Source organism: Podarcis gaigeae (assembly GCF_964106915.1).
Source record: "Podarcis gaigeae genome assembly, chromosome: 2".
NCBI classification, from domain to species: Eukaryota; Metazoa; Chordata; class Lepidosauria; order Squamata; family Lacertidae; genus Podarcis; species Podarcis gaigeae.
In genome coordinates, this window is record NC_139679.1 from 75,949,183 (window position 1) to 75,961,799 (window position 12,617).

The 12,617-nt window shown below is 43.4% G+C and overlaps 1 long non-coding RNA gene across 1 annotated transcript in view; it reads left to right on the forward strand.

Moving 5' to 3' along the window:
- Nucleotides 1–1,459: 1,459 nt before the first annotated feature.
- LOC310838867 overlaps nt 1,460–12,617 on the forward strand; it is a 79,802-nt gene continuing 68,644 nt past the window's right edge. Inside the window, exons 1-2 of the long non-coding RNA XR_014561188.1 lie at nt 1,460–1,596; nt 5,551–5,745. This is a non-coding gene — a long non-coding RNA (uncharacterized lncRNA). The remainder of the gene's footprint in view (nt 1,597–5,550; nt 5,746–12,617) is intronic.

The window sequence follows — 12,617 nt, forward strand, 5'->3', positions numbered from 1 at the left end:
CTTTCAGACCTATCTCTTAATCTCTATTGCTGTAGCAAATGGGTAAGCAGGCCATCCTGAAAAGCAGCATGGCTTGCGGTGCCCATGTGGGAAACGTGCATGTCGCAGGAAGCCTTATCAGGCTGTGGCATTTACTCTTCCGCTCCGCTTCCTCCTGCTGTCTCTTGTTTGTTCTTTGTATTGTTGTTACTCGGATAATTATTCACTACATCCCCGAAGGGATGACATTTTGATGCAGATAACACTGCCTCTGCCGAGCAATATTGCACGTGCTGCTGCCGTTAGGCCGTAGCGAGGATTCCCGAGGGAGGGATCAGGACCTGCCGGTGGGCCGCACATCCCTTGGGTGGGTGGGTCGCCAGGATGTCTGCTGTGACCGCTGGGAACAATGCAGCCTAGGGAGTTCCCAGAGAAAGATACAGGCGTCATCAGGCCCAGGCAGAGCGGTTGGGGCAGCCAGGTACACTTGCCCTGGGCCTTGGAGGCCTAAGCTGGCCAAGAGGTCCTGCCAGCTTATGTAACCAGACTGGCTGCTTTTTTGTTTGAGTTTATAACTTTATTCCTATGGGACTCCAGCCCTGGGCCTCAGGCAAGCTTTGCAAAGGCCTGGGCGTAATGATGAGTAACTTAGGCTCTAGTAAACTAGGTTATGTGGGAGAGATGTGGGAACTCTTATCAGCTTGAGGACCATTTTGCCTTCCCTGTGACCTTCCGGGGCCACATGTCAGTGGTGGGTGAGGCAAATAAACACAGGTTTTGCCTTTGTACCATTGGCTGTACATCCACACCTGCTCTCTGTCCTTCATCCAGGCAAGCGAGAAGCATTATCAGAGTTCAAGGACAGATGAAAACATTCAAGGAAGGTTCAAAGTAGAGCTGGTGAGGGGTGTAGTCCAGGAGGGTGTATGGATTTGGGAGTGTCCTGAGGACCAAATAGAGAAGGCTGGAGGGGCCATGAGGTGCCCCATCCCTGGATGAGATGTACGCATGGTCAAATGGGCCCGAGTGCAAACAACACAACCAATTGCTAGGGCCGGTACAATGTTTTAGGGGTTACCGTTGAAACGGTGCATGCTTCGAGATGTGTGTCTCCCAGCCCCTCACTATTCTGGGATGTGCCTCTTGCCGCACATGCCGCCTCTGAGGGCAATAAAATGGCATGGGCCAACTCTGGTAGGAGTCGCATTCCTCTGCCAATTTCACAGCATGTCATTGTGATAACCGCTCTACGGGCACCAGTTCTTCTGCTGGAGAGTTGACAAGCAGCGGTGGTGGTGGGGAATAGTACACACAGTGAGTGTTGATAAATTGTTGAGATGTTCCAGTGCTACTGCAATGGCCTCATAATTTATGATAACTAGGGAAGAGGTACGAAGTGGAGCTGTTGTGTAGGATTCATGGAATGCCAAACATTTGATTGCTTTTCTACTTACGTTTTTTAATTTAAAATACAGTTTATCTGGGGCTGGCACACTCTCTGTCAAGATCTTCAACTTATGTATTTTAAGGCTTTTTGTAAACGCCCATGGGAACGTGGTCTCCCTTCTGTGGCAACTTGTAACCTCCAGGTGAAGGCGATGTATTTCCTCTGGTGTGGTAAGTTTGCTATTATATTCCTTTGCATTTGGGGGTTGTTATTTTGGATGTTGCAGTCTAATTTCTCTTGGTGCTATGAGATAATGTATTTCCATTGTATTCCTGTTTACTTCAGTTGGCACGACAAATACTATATATAGCTTATACCTCTCCTTTCCTCCATTGAGCGCAATATGGTCACTATTCCAAAGTGGTTTCATATCCAGGCACTGACTTAAGACTAGACCTGTTTATCTTCTGCAAGATTGCTGTATGCATGGGCAGAGCATGCAAACAAACAAATCTTCCCTCTCCTTTGCAGCATGGAACCAACAAGGGGGGAAGCAGAAAAATAAACAGAGGAGTGTGTCCAGTGACAGCTCAGGCATAGATTCCTGCCTTCCTTCTTCACTCACCCTATGCATTTGGTTGTCACAGCTTTCACAGCCTGCTTCCTTTTCATGCTATAAACAAAATGTACAGAGGTTAACAGAATGCGGCATATTTGCTGCACATGCTTACTGCTCAGTGAAGCAGAATCATAGCCAGCCACAATACAGAACAATGCAATACACAAGTGGTATGACTTGAATGTTAGTACTCTGTTAAGATCAAAGCAGGAGAGACACACAAACATACACATTGCCTTAGAGGATTCTCTCCCAACCTGGAAGCAAACCCATCGTTTGATGGTAGCTGGGGGTTGGCTCTGGGTCTTAATAATTTCCTTTCAAAGAGCCAGGCAGAAGATTACATGACCTTGATGGAATAGTGGAAGAGACCAGGAACAGAAGGCAGAGAGGATGGCAGGGGGAGGGCCAGGCAAAAGACAGAATGTATTTGTCGTTCTCATGTTTTCTAAGCAAAAGCCTCCTGTTTGAAGCTGCAAGCTACCTCTGTGGCTACAGGAGGTTGTCTAGAGTAGGCCCAGGGCTCTACACTTGCCTGTGTGAGGATGTGGCTGAGTTGCATTTTCACATGCCCAAATGTCGCCAAAAGTATCTGCTAGCTTGCAGCTCTGAAAAGGGGCTAAGCAGTGCAGCGGCTTGCTAATCCAGCTAGCACTCTCAAAGATTATAGAACCAAATCTGGTAATACTATATCATGCAGGGGAATCTGCAGCTGAATTTCACGTGACCCAATTCCCATGAGGCTTGCATTAAAAATAAAGCGGCTGTAAAAAAGAAAAGAAAAGTGAGTGATAAATATTTTAGTAGGGCTCCAGACACATTTTCCTTGCAAAATGGATATAAACGTTAATCTGTTTATTAGTTGGAAAAGTGAAAGGAAATACTTTAAGGACTGCGTCCTCTGTTCTCTTGAAACTGTGTAAACTGAACAGAGAATTATGGTTTGTGGAAGAATGTGGTATAAGGCATCTACTGAAAAAATGGGGTTGATACAGCCATGTTACTGAAGAAGTAAACAAGGGGTAAAAAATAGGGCTGATGCAATACATTTTGGCACCTACAAAATGGTCCCCCCCCCAATTTTGGTGAGTGAAGATCTACACTGGGAACAATGGGGAGAATCAAGTCAACCTTACCTGACAATTGAACTGGGATTCAAGGCCATTGTTGGAGGAAAGGAGCCCACTCTGGACCACACTTGGCTGGTGCAGAAGACCCCAGAGGGCACTCCCTGCCCATTTCCTCCCTAGAGTGTGGGAGGAAACCAGCAGTGCCTCCTATTTACCAAGAGACCACTGTAGAGGCAGCATTGGGTGGGCGTTACCAAGACGGCGGCAGATCTGACTTCCAACGAGCGTGTGATGCGTTTCTTTGAGGCAAGATCTGTCGCCCCTGTGAATCCTGCCGCCTGAGGTGATCGCCTCACTTTGCCTCATGGATAGGCCAGCCCTCGTAAAAATGTATGAGTAGCTTGAAATGAACATATCACGATAGTTATAGCTGTAACATGATTTGCTTTTTGCATATAGCTGCTAAACAACAGTATATTTTCAGTTTACTAAAGCCCCCAATACTAGGGTTCCCATATTTCAAAAAGGGGAAATCTGGACAGAAAAGTTGCTGAGGGTTTTGGTTATTTTTGGTGTGTGTTTTTTTGCAAAAGAAATTGGACATTTTTGAGCCATTCCTGAGGAAAATTGGCAAAAACAACACTGCCATCATACATCCGGATTTTCCTGGACATTTTCTGCCCTGACACTGCTTTATTGAATTTTATAACAAATAATGATACAAATCTCATTCATCATGTTATATACAATTATCCTTCCTCCCCCCCCTCTAGACTTCCCTCAACTCCCCCTCTGCTGAGTTATTTATTTTTATTTATTGTATCCTGCTTTTCCTACACAAAAATAAAATCCCTTATCATTTCTCTAAAATATCTGTTACTCAGATGAAATTGTGAACGTTTATTCAAATCCTGCCAGTGAATCCAGTCCATTCTGTTGTTTCTGCAAAAAAACTGTAAATGGTTTCCAGACTCTTTTGAAGTCCTTTTTGTCCTTCTCTCGTAGTTTGTCTGTTAGCTTAGCCAATTCTGCATAGTTCATCAGTTTTTCTTGCCATTGTTCCTTTGATGGTATTTCTTCTGTCTTCCAGTATTGTGCAATCAAGATTCTTGCTCCTGTTGTAGCATACATAAATAATGTCCATTTTTCTTTTGGTAACTCTTGATTTGAGATACCTTACAAAATGGCTTCAGGATGTTTAACAAAATTCATTTTAAACATTTTTTTCAATTCATTGTATATCATTCCTAATATTTTTTAATGCATTTGCATTCCCAGCACATAGATAAAATGTTCCTTCCTTTTCTTTACATCTGCCCGGACACTGCTTAAGGCTGCAGTATTCTGGATATGTCCAGGAAATTATGGACATATTGCAACCCTGCAATCCATTTGTGGATTATTAACAGAGCTGAGACAACAACAACGACTACTACTACTATTTTTTATTATTTGTACCCCGCCCATCTGACTGGGTTGCCCCAGTCATTCTGGGCAGCTTCCAACAAAGTATTAAAAACACAGTGAGACATCAAACATTAAAAATTTCCCTATACTAACCCGCAATGATGTCCCTTCCTGATGACACCATAGAGTCCTTTTCATCAGAGGCATGAAGTGTAAAGTGACAGCAATAAGGGATTGTACCTAACCCAAAAAAACTAGTAAAAATTAGCTGTGGAAAACCCACCTAAGAGGGTACAAACTCTAGCCCCGAAATCTAAATTATTTTGATGTTTACTGTGTCTGGTGCATTTCTGGTTTATCACAAAGTAAGAGGAAACTGTGAGTGCAAGAGCATAATTCAGAGTCAATCCTCAGAGTCTTTGTTTTGGTTTGACATGTCCCTCCCTGCCCTGCATTCATAATATATCTAAATGACAGCCCTTTGGAATGAGCTTTATAGAGCAGCTACACTTAATAGAAGGGTTTGGCTAGTTCCTGTCTCTATTCCTTTGTTTTCACTTTTGGAATGATAATCTGATTAGGTGAGGCTACTACCTTCCCTGAAAAGCTGGCTCGGTGCCTGACACCTCAACTCAAAGGCCTAGAATTCTTCAAAAGCACTTAGCATACATCGCAGGTTACGGTTATCTTCTATAAGAAACTTTCCACTAAACTCCCAACCTGTCGTACAGTTGCCAAGGCAGGAAGAGAAACAAAGAGAATATCCAGTGAAGTGTGGAAAACAGAAAACTTCTCTTTGCTATATATCAGATCTATGAAACCAGATTAATACAACAGCTGTTCAAAAACCACTGGATGCCCCAGAGGCTAAGAATTCAGCCCCCTCCCATACTGGCAGTGTGGTCATCAAGAAAGTACTTTAGGGCACTTGATGTTGAATTACCCAACAGTGTGTGCTTTGGGTGTGGAGTGTATGTTTGAATTTTAGAATCATGTTGTCTTTTCACGTGTGAGCTGCAACCCTATTAAACACTGGCATTCCTAGCGTGCAGAACTAAGATACATGTCATATCCGGCTAATTTTTCAGAGCTGGAAGATATGGACACCTTCAGTCATTCACCAGAACACAGAGGATCTGATTAATTTTTCCATTTATGGTGGTAGACAACACTTATCGGTATTTAAATGACCCCTCTGTTTGAAGGCCCGTCTAGCCCAAGTCCAATGTAATGACGAAAGACAAGAAGGAGGGAAGCCACCTGGTCACAGTCTTCCCACCATGGTGAGTTGTATTTCCATTCAAATTATATGTAGGAATTTAGCTTTGCACTGTTGTGATCTGTCTTCCCTCTCCTTCCCCCATTCTCCTGATGCCTCAGAGCTTGGGGGGAATTCGGAAGAAAGGTCCATTGCATTGTGCCGGCTCCCACTAGGGCGGAAACTGACCCAAATTCATTATTTTATCATTTGTGCCTGTGCATGTTGAATCAGCATATGTGAATATGAAGGAAATCTGTGTCATATCTGTCCTGGTGCAACGAGTTTCCCCCTCTCCTTTCCCTGCATGCTCCCCTATGCCGTTGAAACTGGTTCTAGGAAGGCTCAGGAGAACCCCCAGAACAGCACACAGATGGAGGAAAGGTGGGATTCTTTCGTCTGGCCAGCTGGGATGCTTGTGCTGATAAAACAATCAGAAGAGTGTGACATCGGATTCCTCCCTTATTGTAGCATATGAACTGGTCATATAAACTCCTCTTCCTGGGTTTCTGTTGGTCACAGTTTAGGTTATTTTACTTGTCAACAGAGAGATACTATGAGCAGTTTATCAGCTGGGCTTTCTTTCCCTCTCCCCCCTCCCTTCTTCCTGAAAATTGCAGCCTGTTTCCTCAGCCTTTATTTTTGCAGACACCCCACTGTCTTTCCCCCATGCTATAATGCTTTTTTAAACTTATAATTGCCTTGCACAATCAACTCTTTTGAAAATTAAGGTACAGTTGAGCTTGCATGCATATGATACCTTTAAATGACATTCAAAGCACACCCACACCCACCCATCCAGAATTCTGGGCACTGTAGTTTGTTCAGGATTAATGGGAATTCTGTGAGAGGTAAACTGCAGTGCCTACAATAGAAGGTACTCAGAATGATTCTTTGAAACCTGATGAGAGTTTGGGAAGTTGTCTGTAATTTGCCATGGTCCACTGTTTTTGAAATATTGTGTAGGGCAATCCTGGTCAGACTGACCTCAGGACTGCTGTGTCAAGCTGGTCAGAGTAGGAACTCCTCTTTCTGCTTCTAGTTTTTCTCTGGAGGGTTGGGGAGACACACTCAGCTACTTTAAATTCTTTACTTTCTCCACTGATGTCCATGCTTAGCTAATCAACATATGTGTCATTTACCAGCCATCCTGCATTGCAGGTCACAAAAGACTCCTTTAATGTTTTGGGAGAAAACGTTTGAGTCTGTGACATTTGGAGTTTTTAAGTACAGCACTTAGTAGCCATTAACTCTTTCCCCACTTATTATTAATTATTATTAATTGAGTTTATATACCGCCCTATATTGGGGCGGTTCACAGAATAAAATCAAAATATAAAACCACAGAATACATAATCAAATTAAACACAACAACCCATTAACCCCCCCCCCCAAACCCACATTTTAAAAGGGCATAGGATGTCAATCAAATCAACCAAAGGCCTGGTTAAAAAGGAACGTTTTTGCCTGGCACATAAAGGTGCATAAAGGCGAACTTCCCTGGGGAGAGCATTCCACGGGGAGCCACTGCAGATAAAGCCCGTTCTCATGTTGCCACCCTCCGGACCTCCGCACACAAAGAAGGGCCTCAGAAGATGATGTCAGGGTCTGGGTATGGGAAGAGGCGGTTCTGGAGGTATTGTGGCCCCGAGCTGTTTAAGGCTTTATAGTCAAAACCAGCACTTTGAATGAGGCCCAGGCCTGTGCAGTCAGACCAGGATTGGTGTAATATGCTCAAACCATCTTGCTCCGGTGAGCACCCTTGCCGCTGAATTCTGCACTAGCTGAAGTTTCCGAACCGTCTTCAGAGGCAGCCTGATGTATAACACATTGCCATAATCTAACCTTGAAGTTACCAGAGCATAGACAACAGTAGTTAGACTATCCCTGTCCAGATAGGGGCGTAGCTGGGCCACCATCCGAAGCTGATGGAAGGCACTCTGGGCCACTGAGGCCACCTCAGCCCTTGAGTGTCAGCAAAGGATCCAGGAGTACCCCCAAGCTATGAACTTGCTCCTTCAGAGGAAGTGTAACCCCATCAAGAGCAGGCAACCTCCCGCACATCAGGTCTAGGGAACCACCCACTAACAGTGCCTCAGTCCTATCTGGACTGAGCTTCAGTTTGTTGGCTCTCATCAGGTCCATTACTGAGGCAAGACACAGGTCCAGCAGTTCCACTGCCCCAGCTGCAGATGTAAAGGAGAAATAGAGCTGAGTGTCATCAGCATACTGCTGACGACATTGCCTCATTTTGGCTCACTGGATGGCTTCCGCCCACTGAGTTTGTCCAGTCCTGTTCCGACAGGTCTCTTCATCTGGTGCAAACCTTCTGCTGCTTCCTCTCTGTCTCCAGTTTGCGTAGGAGGTGTTCGTCTTTCTTAACTTGTGCTGACTTCAGTGTGTGCCCAAACATGTACTGATAACCCACTTTAGGACTCAAACTCTCCTGAGATTATTTATGCACCGAGATATCTTTGTTGTTGTTGTTAATGGAAGCATGTAGACATCTGAAGGGTGTGGAGTGGGGGCTGTTATTTAAGGCAGATGAAGCAACGTTCCCCCCCCCCCCATTTTCATCCAAAAGCTGACTCAAGCTACTGCATAATAGACAATATGTCAAGTATGGAGCATTTCTCAGAAAAGACATTGCCTTTCCTGGGGCTGAGTTTGTCACTGGGAAATGAATCTGAAAGAGGAAGGGGGACACCCAAAAAAACCACAACCAATGGTCTATGTTGCAGATATTTGAAACAAGGAAAGACCGGCCACTCTTTTGTGAAAGATAGCCAAGTTTCAAACAGAGACAGACCAAAAAGGTAAAATTCCCTCCAGTTCAGGTCTGAATATCTGGGACTTGGGGCGCTTCCAGATATTGGATTTTCCACCGTCTCCTTCCACCTGCACACACTGAAAAGACTCTCCTCAGAAACGTGTTGTGCGGCAGCTACAGAGTGGGGATGAGGAAATTTTATTTATTCTTATTTATAGAACGCTTTTCATCATGGATAGTCACAAAGTGGTTTACACAACAATCAACGAAACAAATCTGTCAACCAAAATAATATGGTGTTTAAACAGGACTTTTTCAGCTGGAACTCACCAGAACTCAAATCTAGCATCTCTCAGGTGGCATTATAAGATAACAAGGGAGGCGGTCATGGTGATTTCCATGGGGAAAACTTTCTGACATAAGAACTGTCTGACAGTGGGATTGACTCCCTTCAAAGGTGGTGGGCTCTCCTTCTTGGAGGTTGTAAAGCAGAGGCCGGATGGCCATGCCATGCGTGCTTTAGTTGAAATTCCTGTATTGCAGGGGGTTGGAATAGATGACCCTCGGGGTGTCTCCCAACTCTATGATTTAAAGCACATTCAACACACATTTAAAGCACATGGCTTCTCCCAAAGAATCTTCTGTTCATTAAGGGTGCTGGGGAGTGTGGCTATGTGAACTACAATTCCCAGGATTCTTTGGAGGAGACACCTGTGTTAAATCTGCATCTAACGTGCTTTAAATGTGGGATGTGAATCTGCTTGAGTCCCTTTTAATTAGACATTAAATGGGTGGCAACATTGTTAAACAACCAGGAAATGTTGTCTTAAATGGTTTATAATAGTGATCTAACCAAGAAACCACCCAAAGCTCATGACTTTTTGAATTTACATTTGAACCATCACATTCTGAATTTTTAAATCAATGTATTTTATACATTATATATATATATAATTCAAAAATCTTACATTGCAAAGCCCCCACCCCACCCTGAGGCTGTTTTAGCATGCTGGAGTTATAATCCATTGTGACCTAAGAATGTTATTTTCAGGATGTACAAATTGTCATTATTATTATTTACATGAAACAAGATTCTGTTCCTCATGAAGGTACTTTTCCTCCACTAATGCTCTTGGCATCTATGCAAAGCTGCTATCTTAGCTGGAACACTTTCTCCAAGGGAGTGGCCTCTTTTACTTGTAGGTCAATGAAGACGCATGCTTGTTAAGCTAGATGAGTGCTATTATCCAGGTCTATCAGCAGTGAAAGCGGAGGAATGAGTGCTGAGAGCAAAAGCCAAATTATGATGCTTCTCATTATGAGACTGAATAGCTCCTGCCCACACATTACCTGGCTTTCACCACCATCATTAGTGCCTTGTCTTCATGGGAACTAACTTCCTCTCCAAGTTTTAGGTAACAGATGATCTAACCAGTTGAGTGACTGGGCACACCCTTCAGGGCAGAACAAGAAAGGCTTTCTCTTCTGCTTAGCTGCTGTCATCATAGATCTACAACTGACTGACACATAACAAACATGCAATACCATTTTATTTGTTTCAGGAATTTTTACCCTGGCTCTTCAGGAAAAGAAAAAGAAGAAGGAAGGGGGGCCCTCTCGGAGTAGCTTACTAATCAATAAAAGCAGGGCAACCTCTACTCACAGTTTTACAGTCTAAAATAAATGACACAAAAGGAAAATGGATTGGGAAGGAAGAAGAAATAAGCAAACTCAGGTACCAGTTTCTTGTTAAAAATCCTTGTTCTTTTAACACTAAATTTCATCTGCCTCTCACTTTTATTTTTTTTAAAAGGTATCAGAACAACTTGACAATATAAAATGCAGCATACAAAAACATGTTAAAGCCAGGAAAATTCAAAATGATGACAGATTAACATAAAATCCTCATCCACCAATATATTAATAAGGACCAAGACCAGGGGTCAGCAAACTTTTTCAGCACAGGTCCCTCAGACCTCAGACTATATTTTGAAAATAGAGAAAAGAATGAATTCCTATGCCCCACAAATAACCGAGAGATGCATTTTAAATAAAAGCACACATTCTACTCATGCAAAAACATGCTGATTCCCAGAGTGTCCGTGGGCGGGATTTAGAAGGCAATTTGGCCGGATCCGGCCGCCAGGCCTTAGTTTGCCTACCCATGGACTAGACCTACCTACCCACCCCACTAAAAGATGAGCACCATCATAGGAGGCAGCATTAATGACAGAGGCAGATTTAGGGGGCATAGAGGTTTGGGGGTGCTGCCAGGGACGACACAACTATTATTTAGAATGGAGTGCGAGAGGTGGAGGGGCACCAAATTTTAGTGCTGCACTGTTTCTGAGTGGACCTGCATCCCTTCCTTTCCTTCCTTTGCTACATCCTGATGGTGTAGAGCTGCTGGAGGGAAGATCCTGGTTCCCCAGCAGAGCTGATGGTAGCCCTGCATCTGTTTCTTCTCTTCCGGGAGTGATTGGGTTGCATCCAACAAAGTTCTGATCTGAGCAGACTTAAGTTAGTCATGCCCACTAATTTCATTGGATCTACTCTGACTAACATTAGATACCAGATTATGAGGATGATGATGATAATACGGAAAAGAGCAGCAGCAAAAATGCAAATGGCAGCACACGGAAGGACACACAAAGGCAAAATTCTGCTTTCTTGCTTCTGAGATATTTAAAGGGGGGCATTTGCTTCCCTCCTTGCCTTATTGTCACCTTCCATTTTGTGTGTGTCAAAATTTGTCCTTTTCTCCGTTTGAGCAAGGCTTCCAATTTCTTTATATAAAAAAGGCTTCTTGACTTTGCTGTTCATATATCACACTGTCAGAAAAGGAGGAGGTTATGATATTTGTATCTGATGAGCTTGTGTAGTGAGTTCACAATACATTTCTCATCTATGGATGCAATGTCATGAGCCAGACGCACAGTTTGCCCATCTCCATTTGGCCTTGCATGTGCTAGATACTTCTTATCAGTGGGGAACCACCTCGAAAGAAGATCTGATCATGCTCCTAGCAAGGCCTGAGGGTGTTGACAAGGAAGAGGAACAAGAGGAGAAGGTAGTCTTTCAATGAAAGGAAGGAAGGAGGGTGCGAAACCACTTTATTGAATCGTTATTCCTTGGGTAATAAGCATGCTCACTGTAACTCTTGCTTATTGTGTAAATCAATAAACTAGTATTACTTCATGTATCTACTAAAGTAGACTCCATTCTAAAAAAGCATGTCCCATAATACATTTGTGAGTCTTTAAGATAACACAAGACTCTTCATTGTTTTTGCATTTAACTTGCAGGAGAGAACTGGAAGAATAAAACTTCCATTTGTGGTAGCTGCTCAGGCAGACACTTTTTGAAACTGGGCATGATATCATTGTGGTTTACTGCTGATGATAATACTGCATTCTGGTTGGTCTCTTGGTATTCACAGAAAGCACACCTCTTAGTAGTAGATGTGCATGAGAAAAGTTTGTTTTAAATAACCTACAGGTGTACGTTTTGGGCTGTGCAACCAATCAGGCTGAATTCCAAACCAAATCGGAATAATTCGGACTGAATTGGGGCTCTTATGGATTGGCAATCCTGGATCACCTTGGGGAAAAAGGGGGGGGAGATATTAAACATGCAGTGGGGCGGTGAGTAAGGAGAAGAAGATGACGCAGGTGAGAACTCTCTGTCTGCATCATAGATTACTTCGCCTCCACCCTGCCTGATCCCAAGGTTGTATAAGGTCCAAATTTAGTTTGAGGCTTGGAGCAATCAGGCCTGAATCGGGGCCCAACCAGGACCACCAAATTCAGTCTTGCCTGAACCCAATTGGTGCTTTGTACATGCTGTGTACATGTTCTTAGTATAGAGGTGTCAAAGATCCATCTATACTTTAATTAATAGTTTTAAATCCTTCCAACTCTACAAGTCTATGATTCTATGAAAATACACCATTGTTTTTCAGTCCCGTCCCCCCATACAAATTGTTAATTGTAACTGGAAACAATTTCAGTCAAATTTAAACACACCTAGGCCTGAATGGTTGTGTTTATCAATATCTCTCAGTTCCATAGAGGAACCTGTTGCTTTTACTACATTGTGATGTTGTGGCAAAGTGCTGTTAACACAGT